The sequence below is a fragment of the Rhipicephalus sanguineus genome, chromosome 7 (genome assembly GCF_013339695.2).
Source record: "Rhipicephalus sanguineus isolate Rsan-2018 chromosome 7, BIME_Rsan_1.4, whole genome shotgun sequence".
In the NCBI taxonomy this organism is placed as follows: Eukaryota; Metazoa; Arthropoda; class Arachnida; order Ixodida; family Ixodidae; genus Rhipicephalus; species Rhipicephalus sanguineus.
The window spans coordinates 2238056-2261170 of record NC_051182.1 but is presented as its reverse complement, the minus strand read 5'-3'; positions in this window follow the sequence as shown (position 1 = coordinate 2261170).

Below are 23115 nucleotides of genomic sequence, written 5' to 3'. Positions count from 1 at the left end.
GCTTTCTACTTGCTCCATGAGGACTCACTTGCTCTGTTTTTTGCGTTACAGTAGAGACGCTTTTTTTATTACGGAGTGTTCCTAGGTTTTTGTTGAACCATGACTATTCTTTTCGTACGGAGTATTCGCGGGTTACTCGATCATCTCCGAGCAAGCTCCTCCAACATCGTTCACTTCGTGGATATGGCGGTGATTTTTTTCTTAGTAAGTATGTTCATGAGATACATAGACGTGACTGCTCTCAAGCATTTCTTTTGTGAGGCACCCCGAGCAGTCACTATGTGTTACACCATGACCGTAGAAGTATGGTAGCTCTTATTTAAAGATTGTAGCGCTACATTAGACGGGGACAAGAAGAAAGCTACAAGACAGCACGGGCTCTGACTCCAACTATTTTTATTGAAACAACCGCACACCATTTTATAGCCATAAAACACAAGGCACGCATGCGCATTCATGAGGAACAATGGATAAGGTGGGATTTGCACGCGCTATCAGTTTTTGTTTAGTACCTCACATTCACTAGCACGCAAAGATATAGATGTGGTGCTGAGGCACATGTCGCCTTTCGTTGTGATGAAATACGCTTCTGATAGTTCGCGAGCTAATCTATCTTTACTTCTGCTTAGGATTTTTATTTTCTCAAGCCGTGGTTCACAGTTTCTGCAAGCGCTGCAATGGGCGGGTAGATTCTGGAACGACGCTGACTCATCGTCTAGCGACCGTTCATGTTCCGTGGCACGCTGGTTGATACAGCGCCCAGTCTGACCAACGTAAACCTTCCCACATAAAGGGGGATCTCATAGACCACACCCGTGGCACACCGCACATACGGTTTGGCGTGTTTCGTTCCACAGCCGGGAATCACCTGGATGCTGCTGCAGACCTCGGGGCACATTTTGGCTAGCTTATGTGGAGCCGAGAAGACGATTGGGACACCGTATTTGTGACCAATCATTTTTAGGTTGTGGGTAACCCTATTTATGTAGGGTATAACCACGGGATTGGCGTCCCTACGTTCTGGTCTCCGCGGCTTCTTTGGTATCCCCTCGAATTTCTGCAACGGTGACTCCGTCACAGCTGTTAAGACGTGGTCAGGGAATCCTGCTTTTCGCAGTCTGGTTACCTCACCCTTAAAGCTTGCTTGCATCATGCGAGAGCAAACCTTGATTAGTGCTGATTCAAGCGAGAGGCTTGGAATTGCCCTATTCACAGTTTGACTGGCCCGCATCAAACGATAAAAAATCTTTCTTAGCTCTCGGTCGATAGGTCCAGCACACACATCGTTCTTCGTACTTGATGCTAGAAATATGTTACATAAAACTGGCGCAACACATGGCATTATGCAAGTTCCCTGGCTCTGTATGAACCGTCGGTTGTCAAATTCTATAAAAGTTTCAATAATATAAAATTCTAAGATAGACATAAAATTATCGACATTCAACCCAGTGGCGTTCTGAAAGGCGATAGCATTATTGACATCTATACACTCGCGGACTGCAATAAACAGATCCTTGTGGGGTACTGAATAGAACAGGTCTTCTACATCTATTGAAAAGGCATAACCAATTTGTCGCTCTTCTTCTAATGTGTTGACAACAGTCATTGAACTTTCTGTCGCAAAAGGGTCTAAAATTTCCAATTTCTTTAGGTGCTTCCGCAAAAAAAACGAATAATATGCTGCTGCCAGGCTCCTTTTTCGCTGACTATTGTCCTAAAAGGTGCATCGGGTTTGTGTGTTTTAACAGCAAATAATACCGACAAGGTATTCCCTCTGTCATCTCAATATCAATGGCTCTAGATAGGTCCTGAAGTTCCATGGATTTGTACAAAGACACTGCCTTGCCCTTGATGCGTGTCGCGGACGGCTTCACATTGACAAATTCTTCGAGATAGCCTGTAGTGCCTTCTCCTTGTAACGCCCGGACGGTATAACTATGAAGCATTCATCCTTATCGGCCTGAAGTAGTAACCAGTATTCCCTCTGTCACTCCTGCAAAACGAGACCACCCTACCAGTCCCAGCTTTTCCTTTCGATGAAGGTTTCTTGAGCGCGGTCCTTGCCATGCTGTCTACGCCGTCGAGAAGGCACTTTTCCTCGTCATCCTTTTCTGCCTTCTTAGCTACCCGATGGTTAAAAGCAAACAGCTCGTGCATTGGAACGTGTGGTTAAAGCAGTACGTCAGTGCTTTTCCCAGGACGTCCGCTATGTCATTTGGCAGTGTTACGTCGCCTATAACCACTGGTTGACGCCTAGTTTCCTCTTCTAAGGAGGTCTTCACGGTAGAGTGGAGGAGTTGATTTAAATGTGCCTCCATAACACTTCAGTGGTCTTAGCTGCTTGCCGTCGCAGGGAAATTAGTTTGCTCTTCGCTACACATTCTTCGTCTTGACTAAGGCACGCCAGGATCAGCCAGTCCTGCAAAAGTCTGACCTGTCTCCATAACTCTGCTCTTAGAACTTTGCTGACGCGTCTTGCATGCCCTAACGAGGGTTTTACATTTCCAAAAAACGCACTCACTTCAACGGGTACACGTCCTTTCCTGAGACAGTAGGCAATGAACCTTGCTCGGCAGGTGGTGAAAGCAGTTGCACTCACAATCTTCAAAATGTCAGGCTTGGCAGTTGAAGCACAAAAGAAAGGGCCCACAGTAGAAGAAAGTTCACTTAATAAAACACGTTGCGGGGCTAGTTGGTGATACATTCTTATTTAAAAATTGTAGCGCTACACTACACTAGGACAAGAAGAAAGGTACAAGACAGGGCGGGCGCTGATTCCAACTATTTTCATTGAAACAACCGCACAGCATTTTATAGCCATAAAAGACAAGGCACGCATGCGCGTTCATGAGGAACATTTATTCAGGGTCACGCAGCCGTGACCCTGAATAAATGTTTTTATCGTGCCACACATAGCGGCGACCAATGCGTTCACATTGATTAGTACAACACTTTACATACAATATGTAGGAAACAGAGTTGGCATAACTCGAACCAAAGGCGTTGCTTTCCCGATTAGCCAAGCGAGGGGCGATGGGAAGGGGGGAGGCGTCACAACTGCGGCATTCCACGCTAAACTACCTTGCCTGAGGTTGCCTGAGGTTGGCACACGACATAATTCGTAAATGTAGTTATCGATATTCGGAAGTTTAGGTACTTAAGGGTCATTATTGCTACGTGTCTATGGTGGCTTACAACCTAAGAAGCTGCGCCCTCAAAACCTTGGCGCGCCTGTCGATCACCTATGTAAGGGAGTCGTGCAAGGTGGTTCCCATTCAATCCATAAGTGCTTTTCCCGTGCTGATGTTGGACCACGGTTGTCTAACTCTAGGGTTCGCCTTTCGTACGTGAATTATACCTTTCGCTAAGAGTGATATTAGAACCTCTTATGAAAGTCGCCAGGACGTTCTAATTTCCGACTTAAAACCAGCGACACGAACATATGTCTCTATGGGTACACCAACTATCTTAACAAACACTAGATTGCTCGGCGTCATAGAAATTAGCAAATGTGATTGGGTGGAGCCTCAATGCAAATTTTCCCTGGGTGGCACAGCTCGTATTTTCTCTGGGTGCAGAAGGGCTGCTGATCGGGCGAGTTGGTCACCCATGAACGTAGCGTGTAATATTGCGGTACATGAAAGAAAGGAACACGACACAGACGTAGAAATAGGTAGGCGCTAAACTTCCGACTGTTTATTTCATGCCCATCGCACCCATTTTATACATCCGAGACAAAGCACAACTCATCTTGCACGTGTTCTTAAACCAAGGAACGTCATCTCCTTTTCCGACAAGGAAATCGATGACGAGCTTACACACAAGTGGCATAATTCTTTCATAGCTGCGGCTTCTTTTATCTCCCGTGTGAGCCGATCCGTAGAACGACTGATAACAATGCAACTATACAGATCAGGGGAGTACCCCCAAGAAACCTCCCGCCGTAAGCTTATTTCTCGCGTTATAGCAGTGTTCGCGCAGTCTGTCATTCAGACACCGTTGTCTGCCCAATATAGTACATCCCGCAGGATAATGAAAACGTGTAGATAACACAGGATACACAATCAACGAATCTAACGTGGTGTTTCCTATCACAAGCTGGGGGAGCAACATTTCTTGGACAAGTCAGCTTGCAAAGCTCCCCTGTTTTTTTGGGTGCTGAAAAAATGATGCGTGCGTTAGCCCTCTGGGCCACTTTTTTTAAGTCGTGAGAAATTGTGTGCATGTAAGGGATCACGCCTACTCTGCAGCCCGAGTACTCGGAAACTTCACGCCTGTTTTCTTTGCGAAACTCTTTGAGAATGCGTTCGGCTACGGAAACCTGCAACAGAATTGGGTAGCCTGCGTCGGTTAGGCGCTTGCTTTGAGTCTCGAAACTGGACGCCATCTTGTGGTGACACGATTAGGTCAGGGCATTTTAAAAAAAACAAGTTCGCGATGCCCTCCTTAATGAGTTTTGAATGCGCGGAAGCGAATGAAAGAAGAGGATTATTTGCTCGCGGCTCGTACCACCAGAACGTGTGGTTTTGTGAGAAAAATAACATGATGTCCAAAAACCGAATAGAGCCCCCTTGCGAAAGTCCGCAAGCGGCCTCCAGGGGCGCAACACATTCCTTAATCGCGGGCAACACCTCACCAACCCTCGCCTCTAGGTCAGCAGAGGTGCAGTCAATTAAAAACAGGAAGTCGTCCACAAAGCGACAAACTTTGCACACTTTGGTGTTTTCTAGCGTTTTAGACAAGGCAATGCTAAGACCAGATAAAAAGAAATCACTAAGAATGGGTGCTATACACGAACCAATACACACGCCCTTTTTTGCAAATACACTGCGTTGTTCCAACAAATAAAAGTGGATGATAAGTAAAACGATAAAAGTTCTAAAAAATGACTCATCGACAATGAAGCTTCGTTTTGAAAGCGCGTGGCGCCATATTCATCGAATAAACAGTTGGAAGTTTAGAGCCTACCTACCTCTACGTCTGTGTCGTGTCCCTTTCTTTTATGTCCGCGCTAATACACGCTACGTCTCTGGGTGCAGCTCGTATTTATTATTAGGTTGCAACCGACTATATAACAAACTTGAGAGCGTAACTGGGCTCATGAACAATATCGGGGCAGGAAGGACGAGTGCATCGCGTCCGCCACTCTCGTACCTTGCGCCTTTGATGCAACACTGCTGGCCAGTATCGAAGGTACATGTATTTTAGATACTATTTTAGATACTCTTTGCTATCTTGCATCTGTATCCTATACGTCTGGCAAGACGGGTATCTGTATCTGTATTTCTGTTACATTCAGTAATGTATCGTTTATCTGTAGATACTAGATGCTGCTACAGAAACAACACCGTGCGAAAGAATAAACGGTCCCTGAACTCCGCTTCTCAAGCTCTTTCACTATCTCTTTCTCTTTTTAACACGAAAGTGTTTTATGCCGGGGTCCACCAAGTACATCCGTCACGGATATGACGTTATAAAATGGACACCAACGGGTGATAAAGAAAAAAACCAAGAAAAAGATACCCCGCTGGGAATCGAACCCACGACGTTGCGGCCGCGACGGCAAGCGCCCGACGCGCTACCCACTAAGCCATCTCGGGAGATGCTATGCATGGCGCGAACGCGCCTTATATCTTTCACACATTCTCTTTCGCGGCGGGCGGAGCGGGGCGGTGCCGCCGTCTGTGAGATGTGAAAAGAAGTAGTGCTGCACGATCGACACTTACTAGCGCGTCCTCCGAGATTGCACGCGATATCTGAGGTCATGGTTGAAGCGTCTCGATACCAGAGAGGTAGAGTGGCCGCGCTGGCGTCGCCGAGGCACCCTTGACGCAGTTACGTTCTTTGCCTTTGGCTTCGTGTTAGCGTGCGTCGGCTCATCGGAGTAGTGCATCTATAGTGTACTAGTACACTATAAATGCATCTTTCACGTGCACCAACGGGATTTCTCCGCCGCCGACTGCTTCAATTGCGGGAGCACCGAGTAACAAAACTGCTGCAAGGACGCGATTTCGACGGGCGAATGTCGTGCCTTGGTGGAGCGAAAGCAGCGCCTGCGAGACAGAGGCCAGCGGGACGCACGCGTTTGCGGCTCAGGCTACGAACCTCTACCTCCCGTGTTGCTGAAGCGCAGTGCGTGTTATGTATGCATGAGCACAGGCGTCGGCTACCCATTACTAGAAAGCGCACACCGTGCCGTTTCTCTCCTTAATTGACGACGCTTTGAAGAAGTGCATACCGGGTACCAGTGTTGATTATGAGCTTGTTGTTATCATCCTTACGCGGGATTCACGATTCGCTGTGTCCAAATATATGTTCACACCGTCAGCTACAACAACAGTTTAATCATGATCATGGGCGTTAGTCGTCGCGATAGAGAGATGCTGTCAACATGGGTGCATCCACGTCAAACGGTGCTATAGCTGCCAAACACGAATAGACGTTGTACAAGCTCTGATATATCACTACACAATAAGCACTACTTCTGTGAAGACACGTTTCACTTTCGTGTTATACCGATTCCTATGACGGAGGGATCAACCATGTTTTTTTTTTCTTTTTCTCTGTACTCGTTCTCTGGACCATCAGAGTTCTTGCATCCCACGCCAGATACGTCGCCAGGGTATTCCCGCGGCTACACAGAGGGACCTCCTCTTCCCTGCAAAGCACCACACCCAGGTTTTCAAGGCGGTTCTTCGCTTCCTTGAGGACACTGGATTGGCCAACCGGCTATAGTAGCCGCCCGCCGCGTCCTCGGTCATGGACAGCATTCCTCCTCTCCTTCTCCTCCCTCTTCTCTCTTTATCTCCCTTTCCCCCTTCCCCTACAGGCGCTGAGCCGTGCTCCCAATTAGGGTTGCAGAAGTTGCGCCTTTTCCTTTCCTCAACCTCTCCTCCTCCTCCTCCCACGCCGGACAAATCGGCGCACGTGTGCTGGGAGCGAACAAGAGGATGGATGTTAAGAAAAGCACGAAGAGAGCGCGCGCCGGTTCATAATTGACGATTATTTTCTATCCACGACACGCGGTAAACCTTGTAGATTACATCGCCGCTGTAAAATTGTGCTTACGACTTAGTAAAACTGCGAATCTGAGTTTATATTATAATAATGGACTTTATAAGAAGCCATCCTAAAGATGTTTGGAAGGGGATTCGAGAAACACAATACCAAGCACTCCGTTTTTCTCATGAGCGTCCCCACGATCCATTTTATGCTATTTTATGCTATTGTCGGCTATATAGCATCAACGTTTACGATACATAATACTCAATTGTTATAGCTTTTAGGGGTGGCGCCTGTATCGTGTTTATACAGGGTTTTCCACCTAGCTCTTCACGAAGAAGTAGCCATGTTAAAGTGAATTAAACCAATAACGTGGTTTTCCTTCATGTACCCTTCGTTAGGGTAATTTTATATTGCGCTTAATTTGTTAATTAACTAAGATTAGTTAAGTAACATTTCCATTATTCATTTTAGGGCCAAGTGCATTTCGTTACGTTGTAGAGGGCATTCCAAAGCGACCGATCCAATTTTTTTTGTGGGAACGGACATGCTGCATAGTGATTTTTTCCGGCGTTTAAAGAAAGCCTGCGAAACATCTCCACGTGAGTGCCCTCGTGCGCTACCGTACTGCAGCGCTCTCAAATGGCTTCGAGTGAAACAACAGGCGCGTGTACCTTGATGAGCAGCCGCGGCTACCATCGGCTTCCCAGTGCGTCAGCATTTTACAGTGGAAGCTGTTATGAGATGACAACAAGGGCCGTTTTTGGCGCCGTAGTTGTCCGCCGCCGCCACCACCAGTGTCCGTAACTACTATCGCGCGAAATAAGAAAAAAAAATGAAATCAGAAAAAAACACCCGGGATGGAATGAGGTTCGAACCTGGGCCCTCTGCGTGGGAGCCCAGTATTCTACCTCAGAGCCATGCCGGTGCATGCAACTCCCTTGCAAAAAGACCCTGTACAGGCTTCACGTCGGGAAGGAACCGCATTAACATTGTAGTGTGGTAGAAGAGTAAAATAACAGCCAGGCATCACACAACGGGAATTCTGCAACAGGGCGTCACGTAATGCGAATTGCGCAACGAGTGAGTCGTTGAATGCTTCCAACCATTACAAAGGGCTCAGCCATAATTCTTCATCGTCATCAACCGTCGCATCAAAAAAGTGCACAAAATGCCTTATTGATGGTACTCCGCTTCTCCGCAAACTGGCGAATAATGTCGTGGTGGGTGCTTCCCAACTTCACAAAAGCTATTTGTGGCGTAGTGGGTACGTTGCTAGTGTACTTGTATTAGTAACCACAAGAGAGTTCACAAACGGGCTCTAGAAATGCCGTTCTTCCAGCTTTCGCGGTGACTGCTTGGTGACTGTGCTGCGCTTTCCGCATAGGCCTGGCGTTTTTGATGGCTGCGCACGGCAACGAAACGCCATCGTCCCTGAGAAGCGATAAGCTAACGATCCGCGCGACGGTTGTTTCGCTCGAAGCACTTTTGAGAGCGCTGCAGTAGGTAGCGCATGAGCGGCTCAGTCATGTGGATTTATAAACACGAAAGTGTTTTCTGCCGGGGCCCACCAAGCCTCCACTGATGTGTTCCGTCCCGGATAGGATGTTGGTAAAATGTACGTTAATGGATGACAAAGAAAAAAAAAACTAGAAGAAAACGTTCCGTCACCGGGAAACGAAACCACGAGGTCTGCGTTCGCGAGGGCAGGCCCCCGGAGCTCTACCGACTACCTACCGACGCAGGCGCACGAGGCTTCACAAACGCACCTTATCTCTGACACAGTCTATCTCGCAAGGTGCTCTTGCTTGGCGGGGCCGGACGGCGCCACCGTCTGCGAGCAGTGAAGGGAAGTACTGCGCCATGGCAATCACGACCGCTGATGGAGAGCCATTCGGCGACGACCCAGTCGGGGCCAGCGAGGAATTCTGGCCGCTCTAGCATCCGCGAGTCGCCCTAGACGCAGTTACGTTCTTTGCTTTTCGCTTCTTGTTAGCGTGTGACGGCTCGTTGTCGGAGTGGTGAACCTTCCGCATGCACCAACGGTGTTTCTCCGCCGCCTACGGCTTCCAATGTGAAAGCACCGACTAACAGGACTGCTGCAATAAGCGCCACAGAAAGGAAACGATGTCGACGCGCGAATGTTGTGCCTTGGGGTCGGAAGTTCCGCCTTCGCGCGTTCACGGCTCAAGCTACGAACCTCTGCCTCGCGTGTTGCTGAAGCGCAGTGTGGTAGTGTATGCATGAGCACAGGCATAGGTTACCCCATTTCTCGGGAGCGCACACCTTGCCATTTCGCTGAACTAACGACGCTTTGAAGGAGTGCATATCAAGCACCATTGTTTATTACGTGCTTGTTGATGCATCTTCGCGCGAGATTCCCGATATGCTGTGTCCAGATATATGTTAACAACTTCAGCTGCCACAACGGTTAAATCACGATCGTGGGCGTTAGTCATTGGGATGGAGATATGCCACTATGCGTCAACGTTCGTGCATCCACGTCAAACGATGCTGTAGGTGTGAAACTCCAATTGACATCGTACAAGCTCTCATATATCAATGCACAATAAACAATCAACTGCTTCTGTGAAGGTACGCTTCATTTTCGTGTTATATAGATTCATGACGGACGGATCAGCGATGTTTCTTTTTAGATGCGGAGAATCTCTTGCTCGGGGTTATGTACCACGGCATGGTAGTCCGCACTCACACTACGCATGCGCAACTCTCCTCCTTCCCTCTCTCCAACAGCTGCGCGTTACTCTCTCCACTTCTCTACCAGCACCTGCTTGCGCTTCTCCGGCGTTCTCGCTTCTTCTCTCGCGGCGCATGCGCTACTCTCCTCCTCTAGTCTCCTCTCCTTCAAGTGGTAAAGCGCTGCGCGCGTTCAGTCCAGCGCTTGCTTCGGTTGACTCCTCTGAAATGCGGGCTCGACATGCCGAAATTCTCTCCTGCGCAGCGCCGCGATGAGCGCCAGCGCATGCGCGTCCCCTCCCCCTCTCTCTCCTCTCCTTCGCCGCCTCCCTCTCATGCGGCTGTCGACTGCGTTCAAAATTTTCTGCTGCGCAGCGCCGCGATGAGCGCCAGCGCATGCACGTCTTCTCCCCCTCTCTCTCCTCTCCTACGCTGCCTCCCTCTCGCGCGCCTGTCGACCGCGTTCCCCGCTCGCCCTGTGAGAATTAACGGCTAGGCTAGAGGGAAGACTCGACGCGCGTAGTGTTCCTCTTCGCGCTCCACCACGCGAGGTTGGTAGCATGCCCGATCGAGGTCGGTAGCATGCCGAACGAACGCCAACGGAACGCGATCGTGCAAGTGCTCCGGCTTCGCATCGCCTCATGGTCTCCTTTAGCAGAAGATGGTGTAATTTTTTTTCATATTTCGCGGGCCTTCTTTGAAAGAAGGAAAAATCATCACACAGCATATACATCGGCACAAAAAATTGGATTGGTCGTTTTGAAATGCACTGTTTGGAAAACAATGATTTTGGTCATATATTGACTACCCATGGGAAGAAAAAGCCATTTTATGTCTTTCTTGGAGACTCTACTCTTCAAGTTTTCTCCTAGCTATAAGCTTTTAATTATGGGTGACATCAACATAGATATCATGTCCGATGATACTTATGCCAGAGAAATGGTGATGTTATTGTCTGCTTACGAATGCACAAACCGCATCAACTCATCCACTAGAATAACTACAACTACTGCTTGTTTGCTCGACATCTGCGACTCAAATCAAAATAAAAATGATTTATAGAGTGGAATTTTCTCACATGATTTAAGCGATCACTTACCTATATTTTGCATTACCTGTTCGGAACGCGGTTCGCTCAACACGCCTATATGTTTTAAAAAGCGGATGGATGATGCTGTAAAGAATACTTTCTACGACATTGTAAACGACATTGATGGAAAAGCGTGTACAACAAAAACAACGCCGATACAACTTATGACTTATTTTTACGATTAATAAAGGAAAAGTATGACGAGGCATTCTCATTACAGGAGATACGGAACCGTAAGAGCAAAAAGTACCGAAAGCCTTGGATGAATGCAGCGCTTCACAAACGAATCAATGAAAAAACTTCTTGTATCATGTTTTCGTTCAATCACGAAAACCCGAATTATTTGCCAAATATAAGAACTACAGAAACAATCTAAACTCCGACCTAAAGAAAGCTAAAAGAGAATACTACCAGAACATTTTCGAAGACGTACATGAAAACCATAAAAAGGTCTGGGAGGTAGTGAACACCCTTACTGGCAGAAGCAAACAAACAAGTACTGAGTTCAACTGCTCCAGATGGTACAATTCTATCCGGTAAGGATTTGGCAGATTTTATGAATGACTTCTTTGTTAACTCTGGTGCATATATAGTTGTAATGAATATATGCGTGCAAATTCTGCAGTGGATATTATTCGGACGAAATCGTCCTGCGTTTTTGCAACCAACTCACTCCGCAGAAGTTACACGGATTATGTATTAGTTGAAGGGTAATGTGGTAGCTGGTGTCGATGGTATAGGTATTGTAGAAATTAAATAGATATCAACATTATTATGTGATGCTCTTGTCCACATTATAAATATTACTCTTAGTACAGGTATCTTTCCATAAGCTTTAAATTTAGCAAGAGCAACACCCATCTATAAAAGCGGTACAAGGGTATGCTTACAAATTATTGCCCTGTGTCAGTCCTAGCCATCATATCAAAGGTCTTTGAATATAGACTAATATATCTTTCGTATATAAGCACAACATACTTACCAAGAGTCAGTATGGCTTTCAGAAGAAAAAATCAACAGAGCAGGCATTGACATTTATTAAACATAAAATAATTACGACTATTGAGAACAGAAAATATATTCTCGGTTTGTTTTTGGACTTCAAAAAGGCGTTTTATAGCATTCATCATCACATATTGCTTAACAAACTGTCAAGTTATGGCATACGGGGGACGTCGTTAAACGAAGTTGAAAGTTATTTAAAAAATCGTTTTCAAGTAGTCAAGGTAAATAACACCACTTCTTCCCAACTAATCTTAACATAAGGTGTTCCGCAAGGATCAATTGGGCCCCTTTTATTCTTGCTTTATGTAAACGATTTGGTAAATATCCGTGATTCTCGTGAAATAATCATGTTTGCGGTCGACACAAACGTATTCTTCCAGTCGAAAGAGCTATAAATGCCCAAATCTGATGTTAACTATTACTTATCATCTCTTTCATGCTGGTTAAGGAAAAATCGGATGCAGGTAAACACAAAAAAACACAACATACATCATATTTCATGCAGTACATTAAAATGATAAATAACGAGTTGAGTATTACTTTTGCAGGGGAGACTATTAGTAGCGCCGCCACTCAAAAATTTCTTGGTGTAATATTTGAAGAGCACCTATCTTGAAATGCGCACATCAATAGTCTAGCAGTGGAATTGGCAAAATGTGTGGGATGTTTATACAAAGCGGGCCCTTTCATCCCTGTGCGCCTAATAACTATGTGTTATGCGCTGTTTCATCCAAAAGCATGCTGTGGAAATTTAGTATGGACAACGACAACGAAAGGCAATTATAATAAACTAGTAACATTACAAAAATGGGTACTACGCTGCTTTGAACGCTATAGGGGCAACCCACGGGACCTTAGAACACCACCATTATTTCTAAAGTATAATATATTAGGGTTCACTAAATATTTTATTTTAAATTACTTCAATCACTACATCGTGAAATATCATACATTAATAACACCAATAAATCAACGTACTACTTTATAGATCAAAAGCGCCACATGCCAATAACGCGGACTAATTATGGAAAGCAATCTCTGAAATATCAAACCATGTCGCTTCCTAGTAAATTCGAACGAGATTCGGACTTCGATGTCAGTCCAAACCTTTTTAGGAAACAACTAAAATGGTGTTGCATAAATAACGCATTTACTTTCAGATTATCACTTTGAAATACATGTTACTTCCTTTATTGTTTATATGTATACATTTTCGTTGTGTATAATGACCTGCCATGCATTTGTTTAGGAAGCCCTTGTGCTGTTACTATTCTTGCTTTATTTATAATTTATTTATTTTATTTATTTTTGACACAAATATGTTAAACAAAGTATACTTAGCACGTATTCTCTCTTTTTACATATTGTTTGTTACTTCTGTGCAAAAGAACCTTTTCTAGTTCTATCCCTAGGTATTCTTTCAAATTCTAGTGAACTATGAACTTATCGGGCTTTTTGTGTGCCTTTTGAAATTGAAATTGAAATTTCATTCCGCAACAAGAACACGTTACGAGGAGGGCAGGTAAATGCTGTGAGAACAGCTTGAGTAGCCCTGACCCCCTAGTACACAGGGTAGCACAGACGACGTGCGGCAAAATTAGAACCAAATTAAAGAAAAGTATGTTACACAATGTGCTTTAAAAAACAAAAACAAAATAAATGATTACAATACAGGCATAAAAAAAGTCCCAAAAAGTCATCCCAGATGTAATTTTTTTTTATTTTGTGAACAATTCGCTATGTATGTGTTGTTTATTATTTTTGTAAAACCGGTACAGACGCCTTTTCTCAGGTATTGCTATACCTTTAGCTTCTGTACCTTTCTTGGTGTAATACAAGAAAAATAAAATATCTGAATCTCAAGACAAGACCTCTTGTCCAACCGTTGGCTCCAGGAACGCCCTGCGTTCAATGATTTTTCATCTTCATATTGAAGCAGGAAAACAGAGTTTTAACCACGATAGCTCGGACTTGTTGGCCAGGAACGCAAGAATATCTGGAAGTTAATAAACTGTAAAGCGCGAACATCATTATTCCATAATAATAACGGATATAATGAAAATTATATCCATAATAAAGGATTTTTCACTATAATTATATAAGTAGCAGGGACAAGTAGCACAGAACGAGTGAGTTCCTCCCTGCCTCAAGCATAATCAGCCGGCTCTGTCTACCTATCGAGGGACCCATTTTACGGACCAGTGTACCCTATAAACTTTTAAGACCATTACAATGTTACTTGACTGTGCCTATGCATGAAGCATATAAAACTGGTAAATTTTGAGTTTCTTGCTGAGACATTGATATCTGTTAAATATGAGTAACTAACCTGGTATCCCCTAAAGGCCATCTGCAAAGCAACAGTCTGCTGTAGAGCGCTGCCCCGTGACGCATCAGGGTCGGGTGCCACAAATTGTCTCAGTGGCGTGGGGAGCTCCCGTATGTCCCACTCGAAGCAGCTGAGAAGTGAGCGCAACACGCGCCCTCGATCTCCGCGCCATTCGGCAGCGTCTGGTTCGTCCGCGTCCGTGGGGAAAAGCAGCAGCTGCACAAGAGCGCGATACAGGCGCACCGAATAGCGCGACGCGTGGAGGCGGAACGGTGCTCCATCTGGCACCGACATGTTGAACAAGGCGGCTGGCACTTGCACAGTGCGTCGCGACCAATCGGCCGACGGCCACGAGGATAGCTCCGAGCGGGACCACCAAGCCACGGGCCCACTGCCCTGCGAGTTGCAAGGTGCAATAGTGAATTGAATGCGTACAGGACAGGAGTTAATGCTCAGTAGCGTGACCATGCAGCATAAATGAGGCGTAGAAAAACTTTAGCATGAGTCAGCCTTAAACCGCGTTGTGCAACTTCTGCAATGTCTGCGCCCTAAAAAAAATTACAGCATATCCACGGGTGAATGATGAAGAGCTTGGGCGAAGCTCCTGAAGCAATCATGGTTACACCGTGAAATGTTCAGTGGTTTTGGCCAGCAGTCATCAAAGCGATACGCCGCTTTGATTACTGTTGCGCTCGCTTGGCGGCAGCCTCTCGAGCTCGCACCTCGGGATCCTGCCGACGAGCACGAGACGCACCGGCCATCCGCACCCGGCGCTCTCGTCGTCCATGATCCGCCAAGCAGCACGATCCGGCAAGCGCACTCCTCCACGTACTACGGCGACGATCAAGGAGAATGGGAGATAACGGGTGCAGCAGCCAATCTGAGAGCAGCGGCACCTATAACGCAATCTAGCGTGCATTCACCCAACCGCCATATTGCGCACGGATGGATGGATGAATGCTATGAGCGTCCCCTTTATAACGGGGCGGTGACATGTCCTGCCACCAGGCTCGAAGAAAAAAAAAAAAAAGCTTCCTTGTTTCATGTTGGCCTCATACCTTATCTACATTGATTAAATCTATGTTATTATACCAAAAAATATAAATTCACGGTCTGTCTCTCTGCCTCTTAAGGCAGAATGACCTTATTTTTCCACCATTATTTATTGTTCTTTATCTCTAGATTTCTGCCACCAATACTCTAACCGTCTTTACTTATTTCTATCGCGGACGTGTTCAGCTTTCCATTGTTGTCCCTAAAACCCAAGGCTTCATGTAGACTCGTGCCCACACGTATACCTGGGTGAATATCGCCACATTCAATCAGTACATGTTCCATCGTTTTCTTAGTTCCCCCGTACATTGTTCCCTTAGTTCTTCGTTACTGAATCTCGCTTTATAACTACGCGTTCCAAGGCAGCCCGACCTTGCTTCAAACAGTAAAGCGCTTTCCCCTTGAATTATCATAAAACCTTTCCCTCCTTATTTCGTTTTTTCCCTTTCGGTAGTTACTCAGAGCCGGCTTCTTTCCATCGCTGCCATCCAATAAGTCCTCTCCGCCTCTCTGACCTTCCGCTTAATGCTCCTTGTTGCCATATCGCCCGCACTGTTAGCCGTATATTTACTGGTGAGCCTCCTAGTTCTTTTTCTCCACTGCGTGTCAATGCTTTTTCTATACAAATACCTGAATACCTTCTCTGCCCATCTACTCTTCTTCATTTTCCTCAGCCTCTCTTCGAATCTCATTTTGCTCTGAGCTTCCCTCACTTCAAAGCCTGTCCATCCCATATCACCCTTTACAGCCTCATTTGTCGTCTTCCCGTGAGCGCCCAACGCGAGGCGGCCCACCGTCCTTTGATTTACATCCATTCCTGATTGTACCTCTGACTTCATGCACACCACTGAGTTCCCAAATGTAAGCCCCGGGACCATCACACCCTTCCACAGCCCTCGAAGCACCTCGTACCTATTGTACCCCCATAAAGCTCTGTGCTTCATAATTGCAGCATTCCTCTTTCCCTTTGCTACCGATGCTTTCTCTTGTACCTCCATATATCTATCCCCCTCATTTACCCATACTCCGAGGTACTTGTACTCGCTCACCCTCGGTATTTTTTGGCCCTGTATAAAGACCGCATGGTCTTCGTGATCATTGAATACCATCAATCCACATTTTGTTGCACTAAATCCTAGTCCTAGAGCCTCACATTCCCTTCCGCATATATCTGCCAGTCGCTGTATATCATCTTGAGTGTCCGCAAATAAGACAATATCATCAGCATAAAATAGACCTGGAAGCTTCTGCTCAACCATCGTGCCGACCTGTTTGTGTGACAAATTAAATCCAATGTTGCTACCTTCTAGCGCTTTTTCCATCCTCACCATGTACAACATGAATAACAGCGGGGACAAAGGGCATCCCTGTCTCAGCCCCTTGCTAATTTCAACGCTGTCCTTGCTACTTATTCCTTCCCATTCTATACAAACTGTATTTTCTCGGTATATTTCCCTCAAAAGCTGTATACAGTCGTCACCTATGCCCATTTCTTTCAGTATACCCCACAAAATTTCCTGATTAACGTTGTCATATGCCCCGGTAATATCTAGATAAGCTACGTATAAGGGCCTGTTTTCTATTTTCGATATTTCTATACACTGGTTAAGAACAAACAGATTATCGTCTAACCGCCTGTCGATTCGAAATCCATTCTGAAGTTCGCCCAGAATATCATTTTGTTCTACCCACGCTTCTATTTTTAATTTTACTGCCTCGATCGCCAACCTGTATAGCACGGATGTAATGGTTAGCGGTCTATACGAGCGAATGTTATCCTTTTCTCCCCTGCCTTTATAGACTAAGTTCATTCTACTTTTTCGCCAACTGTCTGGTATTTCCCTCTCCTGTAAGCACTTTTCTACGGCTTTCAGTAGTGCTTCTTTAGTGTTATGTCCGAGTTCGTTAATGATGCTGACGGGAACCCCATCTAAGCCCGGTGTAGTGCGCTTAGGAATTTTTCCTTCGGCTTTCTTCCAATTGAAATTCTCTAGTACTACGTCTTCGTCGGTTGCACTCCTTTGCGTAATTTTACTGATCTGGGGAATCCCCTGGGCGATCTTTTTAAACGAATCGGCTGTTATCTTTTGTATGTGACCTAGCGCTTCATACCCTTCCAATTGATTTCCTCCTTCATCTACCATATGTTGTGGCATTGTGACAGACTCCTACCCAGCGCTTTTAGGTGGCTCCAAAATATCCTAGGCGCGGCCTTCTTTTCGCGAATCTCTGTCATCCAGCGTTCACTTTCACCTTTAATTTTTGCCTCGACTAATTTCTGCACAACGGATTTTTGCTCTAAATATATTTTCCATATTTGGTTGACTTCGTCCTGTGGCCGCTTCTCCTTTTTTGCTTGTCTGTGCTCCCGTGATGCCTCACGTCGCTTCTCGATCGCCTCCGGATTTCTTTGTTCCACCAACTTTTTGGCTTTCTCTTTCCTTTCCAACAAATAGTTTTCTTCTCTATTTCCATTTCTTTCGTGATTACTATGTAGCAGCTCACTATACTTCCAGTCTTGCCTGGTAGTTCGTCTACTTTTTCCTCGACTCTTGCGGCTATATTTGTTAGTTTGTTTGCCATTTAGATACGAAGCTGCCAAACTTTGATTCCTATGTTCTTATTTTCAGTTTTATATCCCATTTGTAATATTATGCGTTTATGATCACTACCCAAGCTGTCAAAGCCTTCTTCGTCTATTCTCATCTCTCTAAGTTTGTCATATATTCCTTCTGTCATGAGACAGTAATCAATGCTCGATTGCCTGTTTCCGACTTCCCACGTGATCTGCCCCTCACACTTAGGCCCCACGTTAACTATCTGAAGACTATGTTGCTCGCAGAGATCTACGGACATCTACGCACATCTTTATGGGACAGCGCCATCTATTGAATGATACGGGAGACGCGACGGCGGGGGAACGCCGGATGGAGCGACGGCCGACCAGGTGATGCTATAAGAAGCATTTAAGCTTCGCCCCTAAAAGATGGTCCTTATCTTTTTTAAATATTCAACAAATAACGGTACTTGCTTACTATTTGTTTTTGCTTGACAAGACGCCAGCTTATTGAAACGCGTCCTAGCAATCGTAGTGTGCTTCGTTAAATAAGAATTGAGGGCTTCGAAATCTTTGATGCCTATTCAGAAGAGGGAACGAACGAAAAAAAACACAGCGAAGAATAACCACACTAAATGTTAAATGTCTTTTTTTTTCGCTGCTTTCCTCTTCCTAATTGCGTGAACAAATTGGCCCAGCAAGCGACGTTATTGAACTTTAATGCGAAAGTGCTCCGAGCTGCAGCTCGACAAAAACTGCGCCATTCCTGCTGCGCTCGCTTAGAGCGAAAGCGAGAACGATGAAACTGGTAGGCGGAAAATCAATGAAAAAGAAAACAGGAGAAGGAGAACGGTTTTCAAGTATATCGGTTGCCGGGGTAAAAACATGGTGTGTTCGAACCTGTTAACTGACCTTGGAAGCATGGCCCAGTGTACGTAAGATGGCCATGTCTCGGAGGTGATAGAGGGGCGCTATCTCTAGCCATCTAAAAGAGCCCTTAAAGGGACCCTGAAAGGGTTTTTTGAAGTTTTGTCAGTGTTTAGGCAAGAGCATGCCCAAATCATTCACACCAGAAATTAAGCGACGCACCGTGTACCAAGGCCGCTACGGACAATTATATCTATACCCTCCTCCTCACCACTGCCTTGCACCCTCAGCTCACAGACACGCTGCCATCGCGGATGATCGCGCGCTCTCATGAGCGCACTCGAAGGTTTAAGCGTCGCCCAGTCATGGCCTCCAATATTGCGCGCCTACAGGTCGCGTGCTATATCGGAGGCCCAGTGTGCCCGGCAGCACGCCGTCTGGCAACAAACGCGAAGCTCGCGGAGTGGTTTATATCTGCTCTGACAGGTGACGCCACAATACCAACCGATCTTATTTTATTCTCTGTACGGCGACAACCTGTAGAAGCATGCGGACAAACAAAATAATTCGAGTGTGATCACCGATGAGCGTAAACTTGGCCAATGTGGTTGTGTCTTCAGGGGTGAAGTTACAGCCGCAGACACGTGGATCGTGGCGTTGAACGGATAGCGAGAGCGCGACGCTCATTGCAGCGACGAGCTGAAGGGATTCCGCTCGTCAGATGCCTCACAAACATTGCACGATGTTGCAGCTTTAAAATTCACCAATTGCTAGATATGTGGTACACAACACGGATAGGGCAATTCATTGTGTCCAAGAAAAGACACCTCGTAATAAACACTGTCGCTCAGCACACGTAAACACGGAGCACGTTGTAACACCGCCACACGACGCTCTCTGCCCACATGAGGTTCAGTGACGTGGACTAGACATATCCAATCAGATCAGCCGCTTGCGTGACGTCGCGCTTCCAGTACGACACACACTGGAAATGGGCGGTTTGAAAACGTGTTTGGCTGAGCCGCCGTGATCGGTGGCGATGCGCAGCTTTAAAGCCTTGTAATAAATTACACAGTTTACGCACTGAGCTTAAATCAATCTGTAAATGATCCTTAGGACTTGCTCTACCGGTGCAATGTGTTCGTTCAAAATCGTCAAATGCGTTTCAGTGTCCCTTTAACCACCCCTCCGTTTTGGTGAGAAAAAGGCTTTCTACAAACAACAAACAGCGCTATGAGCAGTTCTAGGATCAAGAGTGAAAAAATTGTTGATGAAAAACTACACCTACGAAAAGAACAAAGAACTGCAGGTCCGGTGTCCCTTTCGCAGGGGCACAGGACTGTATGTCCTGTGTCCCTGTGTTCCCAGGTGTAGTTTTTTATCGACAAAGTTATTCGCTCTTAACCTTAGAAATGTCTCACCAACTAGCCCAACGGTTCACGCTCCCATCAGCAGCTATGCCAAGTTTTGATGTCCTAGGCGGGCAGTAGAGTTTATAAAGAGAGCGCTAAGCTGCCACTTTTTTAAGCGCCCTTCATTTATGCTGAGTCCGTCCTCACTCTCTTCATTGGGCGTGCGCCAGCTTTACGTTGTCAAACAGCAGATTGCTGCTATTGAGCAATAGGTGACATAAACCAACAGCACCGTTTGGATCAGATGCGCTTCTTACCTCGCGGTACCACCGCGTTCCGCCACCGCGCTCTCTAATGTGCCAGAATTAGGGTAGCAACACTAGCACGTGCAGGAATCACACCGAGAGTGGGCGAAAACGTTTCGCGATGCGTGCTCAAGTTCGCGACGCGAGATCACGTAGCTTCTTTCCACCGTGTCATCCTTCTCTGTGTAGCTTCCAACGCGCTCGTCGTAGTGACAAAAGAGTGAAAGCGCTCAAAGCGTGCGGTAAATCCTGAAGTAAGTGGTTCAGGATACCTTTAAAGATTTGCGCTGCTTTCGGTTTCGAAATGTCCGTGATGACGACGTTCTGCAAGTTTTTAATGTTAGGAATAGGTTGTTGGCTTTTCACAGCTGTATCCGCTGCTTGTTCGCGTAATTCCGAGAGGATTGCTTGTTGGATCGCGCTATTTCACGCCGGCGGCACGAAAACCAAGCTTTTACCTAGTTACATGAAGTAGGTGCAACTACTAGATGATGGCAATTCACGGCTTATAACCGCGTCGCCGTCTCACGGCGCTCACCGTCGGTGGTGTGTTCGCGTGCGACGTGTCGAAACATAAACAGATGTTTCGATGCCTTCATTGGGTGAAGACTCTTGTAAGGGCACTATAGCTCGCAGACTCTCATAGAGTTTGATCCCTCTAGGTGTCAGCTGTTTTCACTGGCCTCACCAGAACGCTTCTCAGCATTAAGGAAACCGAAATATGCAGGGCCGTACAGTTTACATTGAATCCTCTTTGCGCTATGAAATAGGAGTATGCATGGCTGGGTACTCACAGATTGGAGGTCCTTGGCCTGCTGCAGCTCGGCGACCTTCTGGTAAAAGTTCACCGGCTCGGCAGTCGTCTGCACGCTGAATGGGGCGCAGTTATTGCCTGTGAAGCTAAACTGCAGGGTCGGGTACCGATTCAACTGGTAGCGTGCCAGAACAGCCCGCATGTGGTCGACGCAGCTCACATAGGCAAGGTTCTCATAGAAGATGTCCTGCGCCTCCTTTAGACGTCTTCTAATATCTTCCTGCGCAGCCTGACGGCCAGTATGTGAACGTATTCAAAATGGGTATCTTCTGCAATCGCCAAGCTTTTTATTTCAGCAACCACAATCCGTTGATACAGGCGTTGTGTGACGACACTATTTACGCTAGTCACTACAACCAGTAATGAATCGGAAGTTTACATGGTGACGGTAAGAAATATAGGATTTTTTATTCAATGAATAATAGCAGCGAAGTAGCATGATGATTGTAGGGTGTTATTAGCGCATGGGCCATTTGTTGCCACGAGCGTCAAGGGCAATGATAGTAAAGCTGCAATAAAGCGATTAATGTCAATACATCGATCTAACGTGGCTGTAGAGGAGCCTTTAAAAGTCGCTGCAAAGTGTGTAAAATATGTTGCCACGTGCACTCCTTTTTTGTAGTTCTATGTAACCGTCCGTTACACGTACTGGGGACGAGGAATTATGGAGTCGTCCTCTATTGGACGTGCCTCGATTGGGTGCGAGGCAGCATACCGCCGGCGCCCCCCCAATAGCTTTCGCTGTCGGCGCTCTACAAAAACACCTCGCGGAAGCCCTCCGGGGCATTTATAGAAGTGCTTTCGAAACGAAATATGTTCATTACTGTCAAAATAATAATTTTCAAATAAACAAACGCACAAGAGAGTTTACAGTCGCCGTTTCTTTGCAGAAAACGGAACGCCCGCTTCACGCCGTCACCGCGATGGAGACCCCTGAACCGGCTTTTTGCTTGAAAGGTTTGCGCTCATTCGCTGAGTGCAAATTGAGCGAATGAGTGGCGCGCCTTTGGCAAATTGTGATGTGCCGTAACGACAATTCAATTTTTTTTTTCGGTCTAAATTCCTGTACGTTTCAATGTCATTTGACAAGTTCGTATTACTGCAACGACGCCATAAGGGAAGACGAATGCACACGAAAAATATTGTCCTCTTTTTCGTGTGCATTCGCCTTCCCTTGGACGCCGTTGCAGTAGTAGCAAATTGTATCAACTTGCCCAGTTATCAGTCTTTCTGCGAGTTTGACAAGTTGCGACGCACTGCATATTGATCGGTCTTGTCAGCGAGCAATTGCCGCTGCTTCTGTTTCTTATTTCAGTGCGTTCGTTTCGTTTCGCTCTCACACAAAGCGTGAGCAAATGCGATGCATTGTTTATTATGCTCCTTATTTATTGTTCTCTTTACATTCCAGTCAACTTGCCGCTCTCTGCAATCAACAAATTCATACAACAAAGCTTCACCACTTCGAGACTGCTGGTGGAAGGTGAAGCGGTCATACGAGGCCAAACGTATAGTAGCGCATGCAACGCTAATGAAAAGGAACAAAATGCAGCAACGTTCGCCGGACTTGTTCTGCAAATGTCGGCTGAGAACAAGAACCCATATGAACTTGCAATAGCGGCAAAAAAAAGATAAGTTATTGCACCAACCTGCAGTTGCAAAGCAGACTAACCGCAATGCGTAAATAATAAGGATGCAAAATTTTATTGAGTAGCATGATTTGGCGAGTTGCCCAGCAATTTTGGCAGTAGTGTCGTGTCCAACGCAAACAGCGTGTCATCGTTCCCACATAAACAAAAAAGCCTCCAAGAGAAATAACCTGTGTTTGGGGACGCCGCCCTTGAGTTTTAGAGTGACATAAATAAATTAAGGCTTTTTAGCACGTAGTGTTTGCGTCGGGGGAAAGCGAGGTTTATTGAGAAAAATGTTATTGACAGCATCAATGCAGCACATATCAGTCGCAACATTTGACTCGCTCGTTATGTACATCCACCAGCAAACGTCGCATAGCTTATCAAGGCGAGAGCCTTGGATGCCTCATCAAACG